This window comes from Melospiza georgiana, chromosome 9 (genome assembly GCF_028018845.1).
Source record: "Melospiza georgiana isolate bMelGeo1 chromosome 9, bMelGeo1.pri, whole genome shotgun sequence".
Lineage (NCBI taxonomy): Eukaryota > Metazoa > Chordata > Aves > Passeriformes > Passerellidae > Melospiza > Melospiza georgiana.
In genome coordinates this window covers 11,587,748-11,609,318 of record NC_080438.1, presented here as the reverse complement: position 1 = coordinate 11,609,318, position 21,571 = coordinate 11,587,748, and the positions used below count along the sequence as shown (strand labels likewise).

Genomic DNA, 21,571 nt, shown 5'->3' with positions numbered 1-21,571 from the left:
AGGATGCGCCACCAGACCAAACACTGACATAATGTTCCAAACTAGCCTGGAGTAGGAGAGAAAGAGTTGAGAGAAAACAGACTTTTAACAAAACAAACAAACCAAATAGAAATATGCTAGAAGAGCAAAAATATAAACAAACAAGTCCTAAGCTAATGAACACCCGAGAAGAAAAAGGCAAATGTGTGTGTGTGTCTGCACATGCACTTGGGTAGGCACCCAACCTCCTGTGCAACCAGCACCTTCCTGGGGGAAAGGAAAGCCTTTCCACTGACAAGAACATAGCTCTTCCTCCAGTGTGGCTTTTGTCATTTATTCCATTTTCTGGCTAGAAATAAATGGTTTGGCCTCAATAAACTGTCAAGAGAAGTAGCATCTGTTATGGAAGGCAAATTGGCGAGAACTACATTGAAATGGGATTTGAATAATGGTTGTTTTCCTCAAAATTTAGACTATTTCCAATTTTTTTATAACTACAGATGTAATTAAATAATTCATATAAATTCAGGGCACACACAGGTTTTATTACTGAGCTTGGACTTCAGTCATATCTGAACCTAAATTTCGATGAGAATTTGGCCTAAATAGCAGTCTCCAAAATTCTCCCCCAAACTGGTGAGGACTCAAAGTCAGAGCTTTATTTGCCTCAATTTAATATTTGTTTTTCACCCTAATATATTCTGTGGAATTGTTTCATATTTATCCTTGTATCCTTACAAAGAAAACCCTTGCACAAAGTTTAGTCCCAGATAGCAGCTTACTCTCTTGTTCTAAATTTACTTGTCACATTGCTGTAGTATTCATAGCCCTATTTCTATTCCTAATTTTCACCAGAAGTATATCAGCCAAAAATGTGATAAATACACATGCATAAACTGTATTTCTCTTGATTGTGCTGTGGAAAAGTACTTTATGCTGTAATAAAAACAAGTGTATATATAGTAGAAAGCACTAAAATGTAGGATCAGTCACTATATTCTGAAGAAGCACATTCCATTCCATCCTGTGTAGGCCTACACCTCTTCTAATAATAACCAACACATCAGGAAAAATGCTTCATTTCTTTATATTCCTGATATTAACACATTTACTGGAACAGCATAGTGCAAACAGCACAGGCAGCAACATATATTATCTTTGTTATGCATTCTTATTAACAGAATAAAATGCTAAGTATGCATTTAATCCAAACTCCTTCAAAAGAGTTGAGAGGACACTCATCCCTGCACAAGTTTTGAACTCCTACTTGGATTTCTGCCTGCAAGAGAGATTGGAGCTGGGTGGTTGCCTCAGTTCCAGGGGAAGTCCAGGATGGGCGACACCAGCAGAGGGATGGGAGTTATTCACTGCCTGGGGCCAAGGTCATGTGGATGAACATGATGAGGTTTGATTTTAGCATGTGAAATTGCCTCTGACTGATAGGGCAGTAAGAACCTCCTGCTTTGTCATTTCTGATCTAAAACTTTTTGAAAGTTGTTTGCCTTTTGGAGTAGTTGAAAACAAAGTTTTGTTCTAATTTGAACCAGAGGTACTTCCAAATTTTTACTATTTTCCCCTGGAGGGATGATTCCGTTTCAGACACAGGGTAAGAACAGGGAGGGAATAGTAAATTGCTGCCATGAATGAGCACATTAACTCCTTGTACTTTTCTGATTTTTTGTCCCTTACTGCTGTATATACTCATCTGCATCTTTTGCCTGAGCAAACCCCATATTTTAAAGAGCATTATGGCCAGAGTTTATTCCAATTCCAAACTAATGCAGATATTACACTCAATGTTGAAAGGCACAGGTTTCCATTTTGCATCTAAGTACTTTAGGGAAACAAAGCAGAAGAGTCAACAATGCCTGTGAGGGGACACTGGCCCAGCCTGGCTACAAACACTGTCATGTTCCCAGCACATCCAACCAAGAGTGTTGCAAGCATTGCCAGCAACACAAGAGCTGGCAAACCACACTGGAACCTCACTGCAGTTCATTGACTCATAAGGCAGAGAGGAGACCGCATAAACAGCTCCTGAAAGCTGAGCCACCAGGAAAGGCAGCTTCTTCCAAGAACAGGATCTGCCACAGCAGTGCTGTTTCCTCAGGAACATGTCTAGAGCCTGAGGAAGAGATAAAGGGCGGGCAGCTGGCACACTGCATCTCCCCAGCTTCCTCCTGTTGGACTTCAGAAAGGGGCAGGAAGAAGGAAGGTGGTACTGGCCCAACAGGGCCTCCAAGGGCCAATTTGTAAGAGCAGCACAGCCCTTTAAACAGCAAAGCTGCCAACAGGGTAGGTCATATGCAAAAGCCCCAGTGGGCACCCGGGCCTGCGGGGTCTCTGCCCCTGCCCTGCTCCTAGGCAGGGACCTTGTTAGGTGAGTCAGAGAATGGTGACACCATGAACAAAAACCATGCCAAGATATTTCAGCTCTGGCAGGGATGGGCCTGCTGCTCCTCCTCAGTAAAGGGGTTTGTGAGAGGGAGACTCAGAGAACCAGTACAACCTTTCAGGAGCAATCCCAGTGCCCATGTGGGGAGGCAGCCCAGCTTCTCTGGGACACACAGTGCCAAGGTCCCTGGGACTGTGACTGCTAAAGAGCCTACAGCACTGCCTGCAAGCACGGGTGTTCAATGTAACAGCATCCAGGAGAAACTGCAATTTGGATAAACTAAATTATTCCTGCATTTACAGTAAAATTAAGAATTATCCTTTCTTTCTCTGCCAAATTCTTCTATTTCTGAGCTACTGTGGCCCATATGAGAAGGAAGTGAAAGGATTTCTGCCTTGGAAAGAAAGGTGTCTTTATTTTCCCTGCCTTGTCTAGTTTTAAATTTTTAACTTACAGACCAGCTAAAACTGAAATCTAGAAGTAGGTATATGATACCTATTGACTCTATTTTCTATACTATCAAAGCAAATGTGTAAGACTGAAGTGCTTTTATGGTATCCTTGATTATTTCTAATAGTACTTGGTGGGGGGTGACCAACAGCTCAGCTCTGGGATGAGTATATCTATTAAAAATCTGTTATATTTCAAAAGGAACAGCAGAGGTGTTATTCTCCAGCTGGAAAGTTGTATTTCTCTTGTTCAAGGATTTTTGTCTTTGTTATTGTTTCCCCTCTTGTAGATTTGCCACTGTAACACTTGGCATTTAATGGATCACATCCAGCAGGTAACTGAAAGGGCATGACTATTTTGAAAGACAGTAAGCTACTGCCTTACTATGTACATGAAATTGATAGGTATTATATTATTAAATACATTTTAAAAATGTGTGCCTAATTGCTTTATAAAAATAAAATCAGGAAAAACATTGGAATTGGAAAATACTTTGCACCAAGCTTCTTTGCAGGTTTCTGACCTGCCAAATGCAGTTAGTTTGCTTAACTTGTGATTTTTTTCTCTAATGATATGTGGGAAGCTATTAAATTGAAATAAGCCTCTTCAAATATAGTTTACACATTGGACCAAAGTCTAAAAATGGAAAAGAGTATTTTGCTAGACATGCCCATATAAATGAAATAATAACAATTAATAATAATGGAACATCAAACTTTTAATTAAGCACTCGTAAATGTTTCTGAATTTCTCCTACAAACACCTCTGTGGAAGAAAAAGACAAACTATTTGATGTAGAACTATTAAATTACAAACTACCCTAGTCTCTGATGGAAAAGAAAGCAAGAGAGGGTGACTGCCCAAGTTTGCTTCTCACTGGCTCCTATATCATTGATTCCTTTTGGCACTTTCTATCTAGAACACAATTAAGTTGTTCAATCTTCACCATCATGCTACCTGCCGAGCTTTGTACTGCCTGAATTGCGCTGCTTTATTTGGAAAGAATTAAAATTATCTACTAGAAAGATTGAAAATGTTTGATGCTTGGGTTTTGGAGTAAGTGGCTCTTCTTGGTCATCTGCCAAGAGTATAAAGAACCCATTACTGTTGCATGCACTGTGTACAACTCATGAAAACTAAATGTGAGGCAAAACAAGAAGTGTAGATCATGATTTTTTGCTTTTAAAATCTGTGCTCATGTTTACACAAGTTGATCATTATCACGTCATCACCCATCTGAATCTCCTCTTAGTCCTCAGAGAGTTAAGGGAGAAATTGGTGTATGGGAGATGAGGCAGTCTTAGGTCCTCTACTTCAGAAAATCTTACAGATAACAAGGCCAGCAGGATATTTGAGCCAGGTCTCTCCTAAATATTACTCAAAATTAGGTTACTTTTACTCTCAGCAGATGAAGTTATTGCACGGCAATAGAGGTACATAGACAGTAACAAAGAGGCACTCCTCTTAAAAAGAGCAGCCCAGCTGGTGATAAAAAACACTGGGCAGCAGCTACAGCATTTGCTGCTGTCCTCATTCTACTCCATGAGTTGTGGGATGGGGAGTATTTTTCAGTATGCCTGAAAAATAATTGAGAAGAACTGTGGACAGCCATGACTATGAAATTTCTAAGTAACATACACTGCGAGTATGTCCCTGGCTAGAGGTGCCACTGGCATGACCTTTTTATTTTCCACAGATAATTCCAGCAGGTGCAATGTAAAGCAACCAAAATGTGCTTTTAAGTGATCATGATTAGGTGGGGAAGTCAAGCCCCAGCATCAGTGATAACTGGCAACAACCATGTGAGAATTGCACTAATAGGCACTATTGTTGCAAGGCAGAGAGAGAATAGACACCAGCACTTACCAGTGTTCCCCAACTAAAACCACTCATCCAACAAAAGGCATTTCCCTTCTAAAAACCCTGCCCATTTAAATCCTAAAATATCAGCAGTACAAAAACAGTACTATTAGTCTTTTGCATATACAAATACACACATATCTCCATTATAAATGCTTGTATTGATAAGCAACTTGTTTAGGATATTTCTTAATGTTTTTGGCACAGTAATGATCATCTGAGGAGGGGTATGAAAGAAAGGACAACTTTTCTAGCTCATTTACCATGAATAATGGTCAATCCTTATGAATCCTTATGATCTTTATGCCCTGAGATGAGCCCAGTGTGTTGTAGCATGGTGCTAATGATACCAAGCTTGTGGGGTCAATCCCTGTATGGGTGATTCACTTAAGAGTTGGTCTTGATGACCCTCATGGGTCCCTTTCAACTCATGAATTTCTGAGATCTGTGATTATGATTTATGACCAGCCAAGAAACCCATTAAAGCTACCTCTCCTCCAGGACAGATGTGACTATCACATTCCTTCATTTACTCACAGTAAAAACTACATAAACAGCACCTAAAACACAGGTATTTGGTGCTCTAAACCAACACAAGGAACAAAGGCTGCTTAAGAAGCCCTCTGTAGACTGCATTTAGATTACACTTCTCAATTTCAGAATACCTCCATAGCCCCAAGAGCCATAGACAAATCCAGAATACCCCATTTGAATGATCACCTTTTATGTTCCTCAAAACACAGACTGCAAACTTTAACTTGAGGATGGAGGTGTGCTTGTACAGCAATGAGAAAGCATACCATCTCTCAAGGAGCTGGCTTTCACAAGGCTAAACCACCTTTTCTTCTTTCCTTTTCCCTCTACACCATCCATTTCTTTTCATAGTGAGAGAACTGAAATTGCTTGCACTCACTCCATAGAAGCTCAGTTTGCACTAAATCCCAACATTAGCGCTTGGCAAGACCTGCCTGCACCAAGAGCAGGAACCTAAACAGCAGCAAACAACTTCCCAAAGGTGTCCCAGCTTCCCACTCCATCCCCCTTGCCCACCCAACAGGGCCCACAACTTTTGGAAGGACAAAGAACACGCTCAGCCCTGCAGCAATAGGGTGCTTCTGCCAGCCAGAGTGTAGGAACAGGGCTGGCAAGGGAGACAGCACTGCTGCTGACTCAGCAGTCTCTGGGCCAGAGGTCACTCCGTGCAGAAGGCAGCAGTGACCATGGGCAGCAGAATTAGGATCAGGCAGAGGAAGAATGAGGGTCATTAAAATGCTTGCAGGGAAAAAAAACAAAACAAAACAAAACAAAAAAACCAGCCTGGCAAGTTTGGAAACCACTGGAGTAAGTAGAAATTCATAAAGTAAATCTTATTGCAAAATATATCTTTCTGAGGTTTCCTTTTTATAGCAAGCTTTATTTTTTGAAAATTGATATTCAGTTTTACAAGATATTTACAGCTCTTACGAGCACAGCGATTCCTGCTTCCCTTACTGTTTTGATGTTAGAATTTGATGAACACTTTTGGATGTGCTGATCTTTATTATCAACTGCAGCTACACTAAACACCTTAAAGGAAAAGGATGTTGGCTCACCTGTTTGTAGGAGTCATCCATTACCAATATGCAGATAATTGGGCAGCACACAAACTCTAATTACAATAAGTAAAAGGCTGGAAATATTTGCCACTGCCAAAACAAAAAGAAAAAACTAAAATCACCAAATCAGGGACTCTCATTTTTATTATTTTTGGTTGTAAAACAGCTGAGGTGATTCTGTTCAGAAGACACTGAACTTCATGTCCATGAAGCCAATTAGCATAGTCACTGTTTGTTCATTACTCAAACCTATGTCCTCCAATTTACACTACCCATATGCTGGGCTAATTTTGTACGGCAGAAGATGCCAGAGAAAGGAGCCAGATCCCTAATACATAAAAATTACAGATACTGCAGTGGCTCAGCTGACAGGCAGAATTGCTTCCAGGATGGAGTTTCAGACCAGTCTGTCACAAAATTCACCCTACCCATATGAATTCTTTAAATCTTTTTTCCTAGGCTAAAATTAGATTTTAGCAATGCAAGGGGGCAGAAGGGGAAGGATTTTCTGTGATGACTGATTTTGGTGGTGACTGTGCAGAATTGTATGGGGAGGTACTGAAAAAATTTAAAAAGATCACTCTAAAGTCAGATGAGGGGAAGGGGGTGCAAACACAGAAATAACTCTTGTAAGACATGATTTTCCACACCAATCCTCTACTCTGCACCACAAACATAGATTATATAACATAAGAGAGACATATGACTACATCTATACAACAAGGCCGTGCAGAGGTGCTGCTGAGGTACAATCTGACAAGAGAAGACCAAGTTTCCTAGACAGCTGAGGGGAAAGCATCTCCCTCTTTTAAGACCCTTAGACACTGATGCATGGAAAACCTTACCAGCCTCAGTAAGAACAGGGATAATTCCTTGTCTGGTACAGAGGGCAGCAGTGCAACTTTCTGGTGTCTGAAGCAAAGAGCAGTTTTCCCTGTTTAATCTCCTGGTGGCTTTCAGGCACCCTCTCCATGAGAAGAGGAAGCAGGCAAGAACATGCCAGCCATTCACAGAGGGGCTCAGTCTGGATGAATGCCCAGCCTCAACCTCACCAGGACACAGCCTACTGCAAAGCAAAACAGGGCTTTAGGAGGCTCTTGCCCTTCCTGGGCAGATCTGGGGCTGTAGCTGCTCTCTGACCCTCTGCCTTTCCTGATGTGTTCCCATCCTGTCTCCTCCCACAACACCAGGCACCTTCTGCACACTCTTGTATATGGACATGAAAACAGGGAAAAAGTAACTTCTGTCAATGACAGCTAGGAATTTCAGCCCAATGTTTAAACTATCAAACTAAGTGGAATATTGAGAGAAAACCTCTGAAAATAAAACCTACAGTGGTTGTGGAGTTTTTCCTCCCCTACTCCTAAGGAAGACAAAGTAAGGGGGCAGAGGCCATGTGAGCTGCTCACCAAGCACTGGCAGTTCACTACAGAGGTCATCCAGCAGGGAATACCAATCAAACAGGCCATGGGAAAGCCAGAAACACAATTAGCACCAAACAGCAACAAGGGTGAGGGTTCTCTGTGAGGGCAGGAATTCAGATGTGCAGCCTCCTTCCTCTTCATTATCCCATAACACAAGCACATAGAGCTGTAAAAGGAAGATCCTCCCACCGAGACCTACTGCAGATGCAAACATAACTGTCTCCAGAAATTAGCAAGGCAAATAGATCAGCAGAGTCTTATCGAGGCTTGTGACCGCTATTACACTTGGCTGCCGCAGCTTTCCTGGTGGAAATCAAACACTAAGCGAAAGAGAAGAAAAAACCTTTTGCACCTTGCCTGTCAGTGAGCCATGTGCAATCCAGCCTGTAAATAGCTGAGCTAATTCACAGCTGTCATATTTTGAAATGCCACCAAAGTGCCAAAGGGAACGCAGACATCCAGAGCCATGCATCGTCCCCGATCAGCAAGAACAACGCTACCCACCCCTGCTCCTCCTCTGCCAAAGGCTGCTGGGCTAATACAGCTGATAAGTGTAATTCAGAAGGCCAACTGTCAAAGCAGATGAAGTGCATGTCAGCCTTGTAATGCAAATCAGTACATCCTGTCAAAGAATGACAATTTCAGGTTTCCTTCTTGTACCTGAATGAAAAAGGCATTGGTTCTCAAGACTTGCAAAGTCATATCCTCTTTATGCACAGGCCGGGGGGGCAGCCAGCTACACTCTGAGCCTTGCCAATGTGCTCGGTGGCAGACCTAGAGCACACGGGCAGAGGTGGGATCAGACAGTTTTGATGTACAGTCATGTCCGATAGGAGAAGTACTTTTGTGTACAGTGCTTAATTCCTGAGAAAAATAAAAACTCTGTTATTAATTAGGAAAGTAATAAGACTGTGCCCAGAAGTACTTTTGCATCTTGCAACCTTGTCAAAAAGCTGATGCCATCCATGTTAGTGCACACACAAAAGCAATCCTTCTATCTTGCCCCAGGCATGAGAACCTCATTGCTTCAGAAAATATATTTAACATTATAGGAGTTTAAGCCTCTGCTGAAGCCTTTTAAAAATGTCACATACAGGTCTTCAAACCTCCAATCCCAGAGCCTTTCTGAGAATAATGGAGAAGTTAAATCAACTTTACTCTGGGATTATCTTGCCCCTCCAAGTCTTCCCTTGGTCAGAAGTAATTTATTGGAAGATTACCACCCCTAAAAACAATTCTCTATCCTCTTTGGAAGTATTTCCTTCCAAAGACTAAAGAGCTTATGCTAGCTAGACTTGGAAAAGCTGGCTAATCAGAAGGACATTTCTGTTAATTTCTCTCATGTTCTTTGCAAACCGCTGGCATCGCAGACAGGCTGCTCTGGTGTGTGGACAAGCATCTTGTCCATTTTTCCTGCATCTTTTAGAAACACAAATTCAGTCTCCACCAATGCTGTGCACATCATCCTGCTTTTACCAGTATCTCTGACACGTGAGCGGTAGGCGAGCTATCTCATTAACAGCAACTGCTTTCAGTCTGGGTATTAGTGATTTACAGTACAATGGCTGGAGCTCTCTTTGCATAGCTGTATAGTAGTTAAAAATACAACATAGAAAAGCGTTAATGAATTTGTAAAATATGGGAGCAGACAGGGTCAATGATATATTTATTATCTTAAAAAGACAAATTAATCAGTCTTTGCTAGAGCAGGATAAAAGGTGGCTCTGCCAGTAGATTCATGTGACATCCCTATCTGTTAGTCTATGACACAGCGTAAGCAAAAAGAGCTTAAATACCACATTTTCTTGTTCAAAGGAAACTGTTTCAGAGAATGTATATTCCAGTCCTTAGAAAGGGTGGAGATACCTTTCAATCTGTTTAAATTATCCCTGATTCTTGCTCAATAGCAATAAAACGTGCAAACAGCATTTGCCTTAGCTCAAGAGGAGCTATTGTTAGGCAATATCCACAGCTGTTCTCAGTTTCTAGGTACCCCATGCACCCCAGCACTGCTCTGTACAGCCTGCTCTCCAGGCTGCCCTGCCTGTGGTAGCTGGAGAGCAACCCCTGCACATGGACAGAGAGAGGATACCCTGTAGCCAGTAGGAACAGCATCAGGCTCCCTGCTCAAACCCCACAGCTCTCCACAAACCTTTATTCCACCAAGAACCCTTAGACAGTGAGAAATAGGCTAAGAATCTAAAATGTTAATTCAAATACTTTGATGGTAAGCAGACTGGATTTTAGCTGCATTGCTTAAAAAAATGGACAAATATAAAGGAATCATAAAATGAAACTTCAGATTTCTCAGAGAAGGAGGGCTGGGTTTCATCAATGATGTCCTGACATAAGCAGCATTAGAATAGAGGTTCTCCTCTTTTCTGACATCCCCTTTCCTATTTGGTGGTATGAGCTGTATCAGTACAAAATCCCTCTGGCATTTCACATGCATGTTCTACCTGCCCTCTTCTCTCCCCACCCTCTCAATACTCTGTCATTTCCAAAAGGAAGGATTTTGATTAATGAGTTCTTCCTGCCAAAAAGATAGCCTCAAAAGCAGCAGAACAAAAATAAGTTAGATTCTATGGAGCCCATAAATACAATATTTCTGCACAAAAATCTCCAATTAGTCGCCAGGCACACTTGCTTATGAGTCATTAATGAATACTTGTATATGCTGAACATTCATATCTTTCTGTTTGTGACACCGCCTCCAAGCCTGACCCCCTGTCATCACATCAAAAGGATCAAGATTTTAAATGAGGTATTAGCAATTTCTTAAATAGCTTTTTTTAGCAGCAGGGGAAAACTATTGAACCATGACTGTTCAGTCATAGGCAACTATTGAAATCCCAACACCTCATCTCCTCCATCCTTCAGATGAAGGCAGGAATGCCACGTGTTTCACCACATATAGCATTGCTGTATAGGAGTGATGGAATTTTTGGTTATATAGAACCCAGCCACGCAGTGGGCAGCTTCCTGCACTCACATGGAAGTTTACAGGTATAAACAGCAGAAAAGCCAAGTTCTGTAAGACAGCATCAGGAGGAACTCACCTGTAAATCACTTTGCTTTTTAAAATGAAATTTGATTCCACCAGGTATACAGATTAGAGAGAAACTTAATTAGTATGTCTTTTATTCTGCTATTCATTCTACTAGCCCTAAAACTGCCTTTTTAATTATCTGCAACCTATTCTGTGTTTTAAAGTGAGGTAATTACCAAATTTGGGCAAATCACATTTGTTTTCAACATACCACAGCTGATACCATTTGGTTCTTGGACCACATCACTACCAACAATATCAGTGAGTATCACAAGATAGTAAACAAGGGGTTTGAATGACTTTGCCAAGCAGGGAAACGTTTCCCTCTGCTCTCAGCCATCCCCTGCACAGCCACCTTTCACTCACCCCCAAAGAAGTACAAGCACTACTCATCTGATTTGTCTTCGTCTCCAGAGCCCTCTCCACCCACAAAACGTTTGTTCCTGCTTTGCATGGGATTTGTTTAAAATCCCCAAATCTTTATGGTACAAAGATGCTCCCAGGTTTGGCATAGCAGGGCTGGCCATGGCATGATCCCCAGCTTTGTCCCAGTGCTGGACACAATTCCCACTCTCTCCACAAAGCTTTCCCATTTAAGTCCAGCACATCAGCAGTTGTGAGGCAAGGTGGCCTCTCGTGGGGACACGTGTCATTGTTCACCTTTCCCTCTGATGAATCAGAATTTTACCACAACCTGGTTCATCCAAAAATGAAGCAGTAAGATTCAGATACATTCAGCTGCCCTTGCTGCCTAATAAATGAGTGCTGACAAAAGAAATCCAGTTCTTGTTATTTTGAGGCTTGCATAGGGTCACTGTATGATGATTGTTCCTTTGGGAGGAAAAAAAGGCAATTTTTGTGCTGGATTGCTCCTTTTAAATAAAAAAAGCCATGTAAGGCAGAGGATGTCAAAAAAAAAGAAAAAATTGAAGTGCAGAAGAGGCTCACATACACTATTTTAGGCTGGAGGAAATACCTTACAGTAAGAAACGTGATCAGCTCAATCTGTTTATCTTATCAAGAAGATTGAGTGAAGAGTTGATTACAACAGATAAGCACCTCATGGGGAGAAAATACCAGGCACTAAAGGGTTCTTTAATCTAGCAGGAAAAAAAAAAGCATAAGAAGCAGATTAATTCAAACAAAAAATTAAGAATATATTTTTTAATAATTAATTGAGCAACCTACTGAGCATGATGGCCAACAGGGAGAAACTGAGTAGAGGAACACAAAGAGAAGGTTTTACTAGACAACATCAAGCTCCTTCTGGCCCCACACTGAATTTCAGAAGGGGGGAGGGAGAACTGGGAAGTATTCTGGCATAAGAAAGTGCAATTCATTTTTCTTGTCAAAATCAGACAACTTCACTTGCCCATGCTTCATTCCTTTCTTCTCCTGGTCAGTGAAATAAATATTATAAATTTTGTTGATTAAGAACATTTCAACAGCTAAATCATTCATGTATTTCAATGCACATTTATATGATAATGTGCATCCAGAAGTCACATCCAGGTAGCATTTCAATAAATACCAGGAAGTAAAATGCTCTTAGTATACTTTGTTAGGGAATATTTTATGTATATATATGCACACACATATATCTATTTTATGATATTATATATATAAGTATTTCATAGTAACCAAAGAATAAAGCTGGAGAACTGGATCCAAACAAAAGTAGCCTCTAAAGAGTCCTTGGAGATGACAGCTCAAAGGGACAAGCTGAAAGGCAGCATTCACCTCTGAAAGAGTTTGAAATGCACCCCTTGACCCCTGGACATTCCACCTCACACTGTGGGCACAACGCCTTGGCTGGGATGGGCAGAGTCTCACACTGCACTGTGCCACTCAAGGGAGCCTCATCTCACACAGATCAATAGAGCTGAAGCTTGGGGATCTCTTACATGTCTCACTGGCCATTTCTTCATCAGGCCGTTGGACAAGAGTGGTGGAGAAAATACTTTGCTTATGAAAAAGCAATATTTTTCTGCATTGTCAGTTTCAAATTGCTGGAAAACCAGCACTGAAAAATAAAGCTTCTATAGAAATTGACTGCTTTCCCGCAGCAGTCTCTGTTGTGCTATGGGGAGCTACAAAGCTATTGATATTTACCGTGGGGTTTATTCTGCTATTTCCTGTGGATTTCAGTTAAAGCTATTGCTCTGGTAACCCTCATGCCAATTAGTATGATCTCAATATATACCGAACATTTCTTTTAAATGCACATGCTACAAAGAATGCAAATAACACCTTAGGATTTCCTACTTTTTAATTAGAAATTGCATTTCAATAAAATTTAATAAATCAAATTCTGGTCAGCTTTAACAACATAATCCAATATACATTAATACTATTACATTAATGTAAATTTTGTATGTAATTATGATTATAGGATTTCACTCAGTAAAATTTTAAAAAGTCTGAATATTTACTAAAAAAATGAGGTAAGGAGCAACACTCTGATCATCCATCACTTCACCATCATTAAAACAGGTTGTGTAGATACCAGCTACAACTTTGCCTAGTTGGACAACCTAGTGGGTAAAGAGGCTTGGCTCTTGGGAACAAAATACAGCAATCTCCCAACTCAGAATTAAGATTTCTGATCATTCTCAAGAAGAAAGTTGCTTACTGTACACCAAAAATACGTATTGAGTCACTACTCCAGGTGACAGCCAGAAAGCTTCAGGAATTATCATAAAATATTTAATCAACACTGGAAATTGCTCATGATGAGCACCCAATTATAAGACCTATTAATTATTTCAGAAAAAAATTAAAAACCACCACAGTAAAGATACTGCATAAGAGTTTATGCATTGTGAAGATCTCTTAAGCATTTGGGTTTTCAGTATCTATAGTAAATGCTCTTTATGAATCAGCTTAAACAATGATTTGGAATTCCTACAGACAACAAGTCCTTTAAGGTCACACAGGGGGCCTGCACTGATAGGCTACCTCAACTGAAAGGCACTCACAGGAGAAGAAAAGAAGCTTGCACACCCAAATGACACATCAAAAAATCCACCCGCCAAACAAGACAAAGTAAACAGAAAATCAGATATCCAGGCAATTAAGCAGGTATGGGATGAACACATTGAGTACTAGAGCAACCCTTTCCCATGGCCTCTGTGTTATGGGAACAAAAAGCATAAACTGAAGAGAGCTCAACTTGTCTGTGATACCATCTCATGTATTCATACAGAAATGAGAGGATAGCTGCGGCAAGTCCAGCAATGCAGCAGATATGGGATCACATGCAGAGAAACCAGCACGTCTCCACATACAGCTGGCAGGGAAGTGAAGGATGCTCTATTCTACAGGCTTGGTCCGGTCAATAAGATAAGCAAAAAATGTAAGACAAGAAAAGGTTGCATTAGCAGTAAGTTATCCACAAAAAAATTATTACTAGATTTCAGATATGGAAAACATAGGTAGAAGTCTGGCATAATGAATTTGAGTATTACTCAGTTTAATTCCATCTGTAGTTCTGACTGTCATATCATTTCCATGAAATGGAAAATATCAGAGAAAAGAGCTAAAAGAAGGAAGAAAAAAAAAGCGGAATTAACAGCCTTGCTGATGAAAAGCAACTGCAGGAAACCAAAGGCAATGGCCTGGGAGGGGGAAGAGCCCAGGGCCCTGACCGCCATTCAGAAATGCTCTTCAGGGCAGCAGCTGATGTGAAAGGTGGGGATTAATCATGGACTCAGAAAGCAGCATGACAAAAGATGGGGAAGCTGTGGAAGGAGGGGTTTAGGGCGGGAGGTTTTTGCCAGTGGCAGCAGTGGCGCTGGGTGGGGCAGCACGGAGGGCGGGCAGGCAGGATGGAGTGGGGCAGGAGAGAGGGCACGGCATGGGACCAGGAGAGCCTCCTGCAGCCCTGCCAGCTGTGACTGATCTCTTCTGCTGGGGCACAGTGGCTCCCAGGCTGTGGAGGGAAAGCAATGCACAAGCAGGCTAGGGCTCAAGTATGGGGAATCATTCTCTTAACTATCACTTGGGTGACTCCCTAATCACTGTGTAAGCAGCTATGTCTAATCAGAACACTATTCAGAAAGGGGTTTTCTCTGATTCCTCTCAATCTCAGCGTAATCTGGCAAAACAAAACAAAAAAAAATCCGCCGCAACACTGAAGACTTCATAGTCATTGCAAGAACATCTATACTTTTAATACATTACTGATGAGTAAGGTTCAATCAGATTTACAATTAAGATATTTGGTCATGCAATTAACGATGAAGATATCTGACACATGTCAGTAGAGCAGCACAGTTCCTGTGAAGACTGACAGGACTTCTACTTTTTACTTCAGTGGCAGCAGAGCCACCCCAATGGCGAGCAATTCAGAATTTTCTGCCTTAGAGCTTTTTTAATGCCATGAATAGCATTCTGTATCCTTGGTAGCATATCTTTGAGGCTATCTGTTGGCATGGCTTAATTATCCAGTATCAGCTTTCAACAATGAGCATATGAATTCTGACATGGCTGTTAGAAGTCTAACAGCAAAATGTGACCTCTTTACTGGCATTAGTAGTGATATTGTAATTCATAAACCATCCTTAACTGGGGCTAAAAAGCATTGTAATGATGAGAAATACTTCCCTGAAAAAATAGATTCTGCTTGCTGAGGTACTGCCTGACAGCTTTAACACTCAAGAATCAGAATGTTAAAGATATTCTGAGTCAAATAAAGCTTATGGTAATAAAGAATAGCCTGGTATATAGTCACTGTCTTAAGGGTGAAGTTAGAAGACTGACTTTGACTGCATTTTCTTTTAGCTTTTCCATGCACCTTATTACATGTCTCCTGCAACTGTGACAGAAGAACAGCTTTAGAGCAAACCTCCCTGGTTGCAGTCCAGGACCTCACAGTAAATCCCAGTGTTCCCAAAGACAGTCCTCTCCTCTGTTTGCCATGAGAAAAACAGTACTGGTAGGAGCAGGCTATGGTGAAAACTGCTCTTCTAGAGAAAAGCCTCCTAATTCCATTATGATTTTCATTATGTTTCCATTTTAAAATGTCCAAAAAATAAACTTGTAAAAATACATAATGAAAACAGTCAGACCATTAACTAAAGTCAAATGCAATACCACTATCATAAAACTCACAGGTGCTCCTGTAATCAGCAAAGCAACACCATTCTGATTAAACCAGGAAGAAGGGATTCTTTTAAATTTTTACTTCCACTTCCAGATATATAGAAAATGTGAGTTTAATGTGGCAAATTATGTTTCTTTATGTCATTATTTTCCTGAACTGGATGCTGTGACAGCAGTCTGCATTTCATAAGGCATAGCTTCCAACTTGCAAAATCTACGCTCAACAGGAAATATGCTCCACTTAGTCCAAATGTTCTGAGGACATCAAACATATTTGTATAAACATGCTGTATCATAATTGAGAGGGTTGCTAGTACTTGGGATTTAGGCAGCACTTTACAGCTTCAAGGTGCTGTACAAACATTTAACTTATTTATTAATTTTCTAACTAGGGACGTAACCTAGATTTAGTTAGAAGAAAGCTGAGGATGAGAGGCGGTTGGGTAAACAGGTTTATCATACTTATGTAAAAGACCATACAGAGTCCTCTTAGAGGTGTTTCCTCACCAAAACAAAAGGGTAAAACATCTCAAAATCTTCTAATCCCTGATGGGGAAACTAACAGGCAGCACTGTGAAGGCCAGCTCAGACCATCACGCTGAGGGCTTCAGAGGTATTTTTCACTGGTCTCCCCATGTTCTCCTAGAGATGAAAATATTATTTCCCTTGGATTCAGTGGAATATCAATGAATATTTTCAAAAACTTCTTCCTGTTACTCAGCCATGCCCTTCCCTAATCCATAAACTGGAGCACTGCAAACCAGCAGGCTCAGTACTCCTGCTCTGGCTTCCAGGGTTTATTACCACACTCAGGTATATTTTCAAAGGCTCAGGAGTTATGACCTAGATTTACAAAAATATGTAGATTTGTAATTCCTATTAGCTGCTTAACTTTAAGCAACGTAAATAGCCTCAGTGCCCATCTCCAGAAGGGGTTTTGGTAAGAACCAGTTACTTCACAGCTGATTTTTGCCCAAATTACAAAATTGCTCTGAGTCAAACGGTACAGCTAAAATCATCTGACCTCTGTGGGTTTATGTTCTGACAACAGAGGAGAGCAAAACTCTCTCATCTGATATAGGAGTGTCTCTGCAACTTATTACTCTTTCATTGGCACATAGTAAATTGAGCTCTGGCAATAGCAATGCTACTGGGAAATAAAGATAATTAAGAAACATAAAGCATGCCACTCTTCTTGAACCCAGTTGGAATCTTGGTTTTCTGTGTCTCTCATTGTAGGATTATGAGCCTGGTTTTAAGTTTGTATTCTCATAATTTTACATAATTGACCATTTGCAATCTTTTATAATCTAAAATGTCTAATAACTATGCACAGAAAGTGAGCCCTTTCCATAGTATTTATAAATATTTCATATGAACTGGAGTTAATACAATTTATTTATAATGCATGGGAGTCTGCAGTGGGTTTATAAAAATAATGTGTGTTAACATGCAGTCATGATTTAATAATCAGGAACTAATTTCTAAAATACATACAAAGAGTGGCTGGTTCCAGTAATTGGCAATAGGATTGAGAGGTGCAGATATTGACAGATGGCTGAGCTATGGTTAACACACCATACTGGGGAGAGCAAAGATGGCACTAACACAAACTTCACCCTATTCATTCCTTAATAATTTCACTAGCTGCCACAACAAATCTAGAATAGCTTCTTCAGAGGTGCCCAGGATTAATTCCATCCTCCTGCTAACAACCATTGTGGTAGAGAATGACATCACATATATTATGTAACCACAGTGCAGTAAGACCATCCAAGGATTCCCACCTGCCCAGGAAGCTACCAAGAAGCCATAAAGCTACATGAGCCACTAACCATCTATTAACTAAATGATTCAAAACTGTTAAAAGGGAAGGAAAGTACTCTATCTCTTCCACAGTAAATGCATCTCTCATCTGATACAATGAGGTTGCTGAACCAATTTCCACACCACTTTGGAGATCTACACAGCAGATGGGAGTGAAGAAACCTATCTGCAGAGGAAAATAGATGAAGCTATTGGATTGACTGGAGAACATGCACATAGCTGAAACAGACCTTCTCATTTTGATCTGCGGTGAATAAAAGGATGCAGAAATAAGCAAGCAGATAAAATTGATGGTGATAAGACTACAGCTGCAATCAGACATCCACATACAAGTCATTATAGAGAGCCTCCAAAGCAAAATAGGCGTTCCATGCTAATGCCATTTTTGAGACATAACTCAATTAATTTCCCATACTCTTTCAGCAGCCTGTATGAAAGACAAGAGAAAAACAATTGTTTGTGCTGCTAGATGTTCATTTCCTCATTTGTGGGAGGGGAAAAGTACCACAGTGCATGCCACAGCACATGCCACAGTTCAGACAGCCACAATACACAGAATGCCATCATATAAGTTCAGAAAGGTTCAATCCAAACAGAGCAACACCTTACCTCATCAGAAGGCTTCAGGCTCTGCCCATACAGAGTAACACCAAACCTTCATAAGGCTGCAAGCTCTGCCCTTCTTGCTCTTTGTCCCAGCCTTTTATCCCCTCCTGTTGGTGCCCTGCCCCTGTGTGCCCTCTGTTCCCTTTGGTGGCTGCTCAGTGCCCCTGGGCATTCCCTGGCTCGTTGCTGTCAGTGCTGCTCACCTGCTGCCACAGCTGCACCCACTGGGGATGGGGCTGGGCCAGCCCCACTCACAATCACCACACACTGTGCACCTGCAGAAGAGGCCCTCAACACACACAATTAACCCATGAGATCTCTACTGCAGTCATGCACATGCCTCCTGCCTGCAGCTTCAGCTGCACATTGTTTATTATTCATTATAGGATTATTATTATTATACACTTTCTATAATGCTACAGTGACAAAATCACTCTAGATACATTTCTTGACTTTTTTTCACTACTCAGCAATAATAAAGTGTGAAATGTGAAAGAAAACAGTATTTCTAATGGCTTTCTTTTAAAATATATTTCAGGTTGTTCATGTCACAAAATGCTTATCTTTTGAACTCTCAGACTGTTGGGCTGAGCAAAACAGGGCCTTAAAACAAAATTAAAAACCAACCAAATAAAAAACCCAACAAAAGTTGGGTTCTAGTTCCGATCCTTATTTTAAATACAATTTTTAAATAAGAATCTGAATGGAGTGAGCAGCTGTTTTAGGGCAGTTGGGCAAGTTTCTCAGAAGTAAATGAGTGTTCAGGCAACAACTTATTACATGACATGACTTTAAATATTTCAATTTCCTGTTGTAAAAGACTTTGTGTTATCTGGTAAGATAACCTACATATTTATTTACAAGGGAATGTAATTACAAAACAAAATAACCCTTAAGAACTAATATGAAATTATTCCCCTAAGTAAAGTTACTTTCAAGCTTTAGCACCTGCAGTTATAAGTTGTATTGTCTTGGCTCTCCTATGAGTATTTATTTAGCACACCCTTCCTGCTGATTCCCTGCCCCATTTTGCCTGCTGGAGGTGCCCGTTATGGAATGTTTCAGCAGGGCCACTGCAGACTCCAATCACAGCAGCACATTTATATTTCCTGTAAAAATACTGCTTAGCTCCATGCCACTGAATAGATACAAAGAATAATATATTATGACACTGTATTAAAACTGCATTTTTTAAAAGTTGCAATATATACTGGTTGAGCACACAATGTTTCTCATTTTGGATATAATTTGTGATTTCAGACATCAGGTGAAGCATATGAAAAATGAGAATGCATATTTTAGTTTATGTTTTTGCATAAGTCACAAGGATATACATGGCCAGTACTTAAAGTGACAACTGTGGCTGATATTGATTCTGATCTGTGTGAAATGCTGGGCAGGACTGGAAGCCAGTGGCAGATTCCCCATTGAGACAGATGCTAATGTCAATATATGGTCTTCCAGCTCTCAGTCCCTGAGAACCCAGCCCCAGATCTGCTGAAATCAAAGAGCCCAATAGGGTAGATGGTCCAAAGGACACCTGGCAGGCAACTTTGAAAGAGCCAGATCTGAACCCTGCACCCACTGAAAGCAGTTGTAACTTTACCATCAACTACAATAGGGATGGTAGATGCATCCCCTTGGCATTTAACTTCTGATTTTGGAAACTTTTTCAATCCTTTTTATGTGTTTGTGAATCATTCTGAAAAATATTAATTCTGTTAAAATATTTGCTTTCAGACACAGTTTGTACTTTCTCTTTTATCAGCAGACCATATCCACCGCCCAGCTTTCTTCTCTTAAGAATCCCCAGGTTCTGCTTAATCCAGTTTTGCTTTTCTGAAATTACTGGTCCGTTGTTCATAGTTCTTTTAAAACTATTTAAAAAGTGAAACCTCCAGGTTCACATCTTTTTCTCTCTGTTCATGCCTCTTTGGAGCACAATACAGTGAGTTCCCATCCTCTCAGGTCTTGAAATCAGTCCTTGGATCCCACAAAATGTCCAAGCTCAGAGGAGGGGAGGGCATGTGTGATGTTTAATATAATGTCTTTTCAGAGCATCAAGGAAATGAGGAACAAGAGACTAGGAAAAGGAAAGCTTACCCTCAGGAACGTTACTTTTCAAAGCTCTGGAGAAACAGACCTCTGAGAACAATGACAAGAAGCCCACAGAGGTGCACTGCACTGCAGCCTGAGCTCACAAGCCTGGCACGGGTCTGGTTTCCTCCTGCTCTTATTCATGCCAAGGGCCAAACTCCTGCAGCCGTTGCTCCACAGCCTTCTCTGCTCCACTGCTCCTGCAAGGAAGGACATCCCTGTGCTGAGGGAGGAGGCAGGGCTGAGAGCCCCAGACTGCTCTGCCCCCCTCTCCAGCCTCAGACACTTGGGGCCAACACAGCCTCAGCAGCTGTCCCCAGCCTGCTGTCACACACAGCACACACTGCCCCAGAGTGTGAGTGATCCCCATGGTATCATTTCACCTGGGACAAACATTTGCCCTCCTGCTCACTCTTTCTCCCAGCTCAGGTGGAAGCCCTACCAATGCAAGGAGAGCAGAGCTCCCCAAGATGTCCGAGCATCTGCGGCAGCCTGGGTAATCAGTATACCCTTCTTAGGTAACCTAGTAAACTTTTAGCACAAGAGAATACAATCACAATGATGTATATGAGAATATATTTGTAAATATTACTGATCAAACTTCAGATCAATAGGTGTTTTACATACCAGAGTAAACATATAAACTCCACTGCCAACTTGAGCTTTTAATCATTTTATTCATTTGTGGATTCATTCATCTTTCTATAATCTGATGTATGGGTCTGGTTCTCCAGCATTAAAACCATTATTGCAGCAACTGTCGCCATTTTAATTTGTAACCAGTGTCCCAGAATTTTTCACAAATTAATTGGACAGTCTTGCACATTAAATATAGTAATAAATGTCTTGCAATGCAGGTGAAATTTAAATTTAAAATATAAATAAATGGTGAATACCCTGATATTTATGTTTAATAAGTACACAAGTCTGCTAGAGAAAGAAAGCAACTAACATCATCTTGGCCCTGACACCCTCTCTACAGTACTGCAAGGCTGAAGGCATTGTACATCTGTGTGAAAAAGAAGACAAGGAAATAAAGCCAGGACTTCTCTCAAATGCAGTTTGGAAGAGCCATCCTGGGGCTGGAGAGGCAGCACCCAGGGGCTCTCTTCCCTGCAGCCCACCCCTAAGCCATAAAGCTCCTCACTGTGTTCTCAGTTAGCTCAGATCTTACAGGGATGATGAA

The 21,571-nt window shown here is 40.9% G+C and overlaps 1 long non-coding RNA gene across 1 annotated transcript in view; it reads right to left on the bottom strand.

Moving 5' to 3' along the window:
- Positions 1 to 20,529, bottom strand: part of LOC131086738 (uncharacterized) — a 99,593-nt gene extending 79,064 nt beyond the window's left edge. The window contains exon 1 of the long non-coding RNA XR_009114798.1: positions 20,392 to 20,529. This is a non-coding gene — a long non-coding RNA (uncharacterized LOC131086738). The remainder of the gene's footprint in view (positions 1 to 20,391) is intronic.
- Positions 20,530 to 21,571: the final 1,042 nt, after the last annotated feature.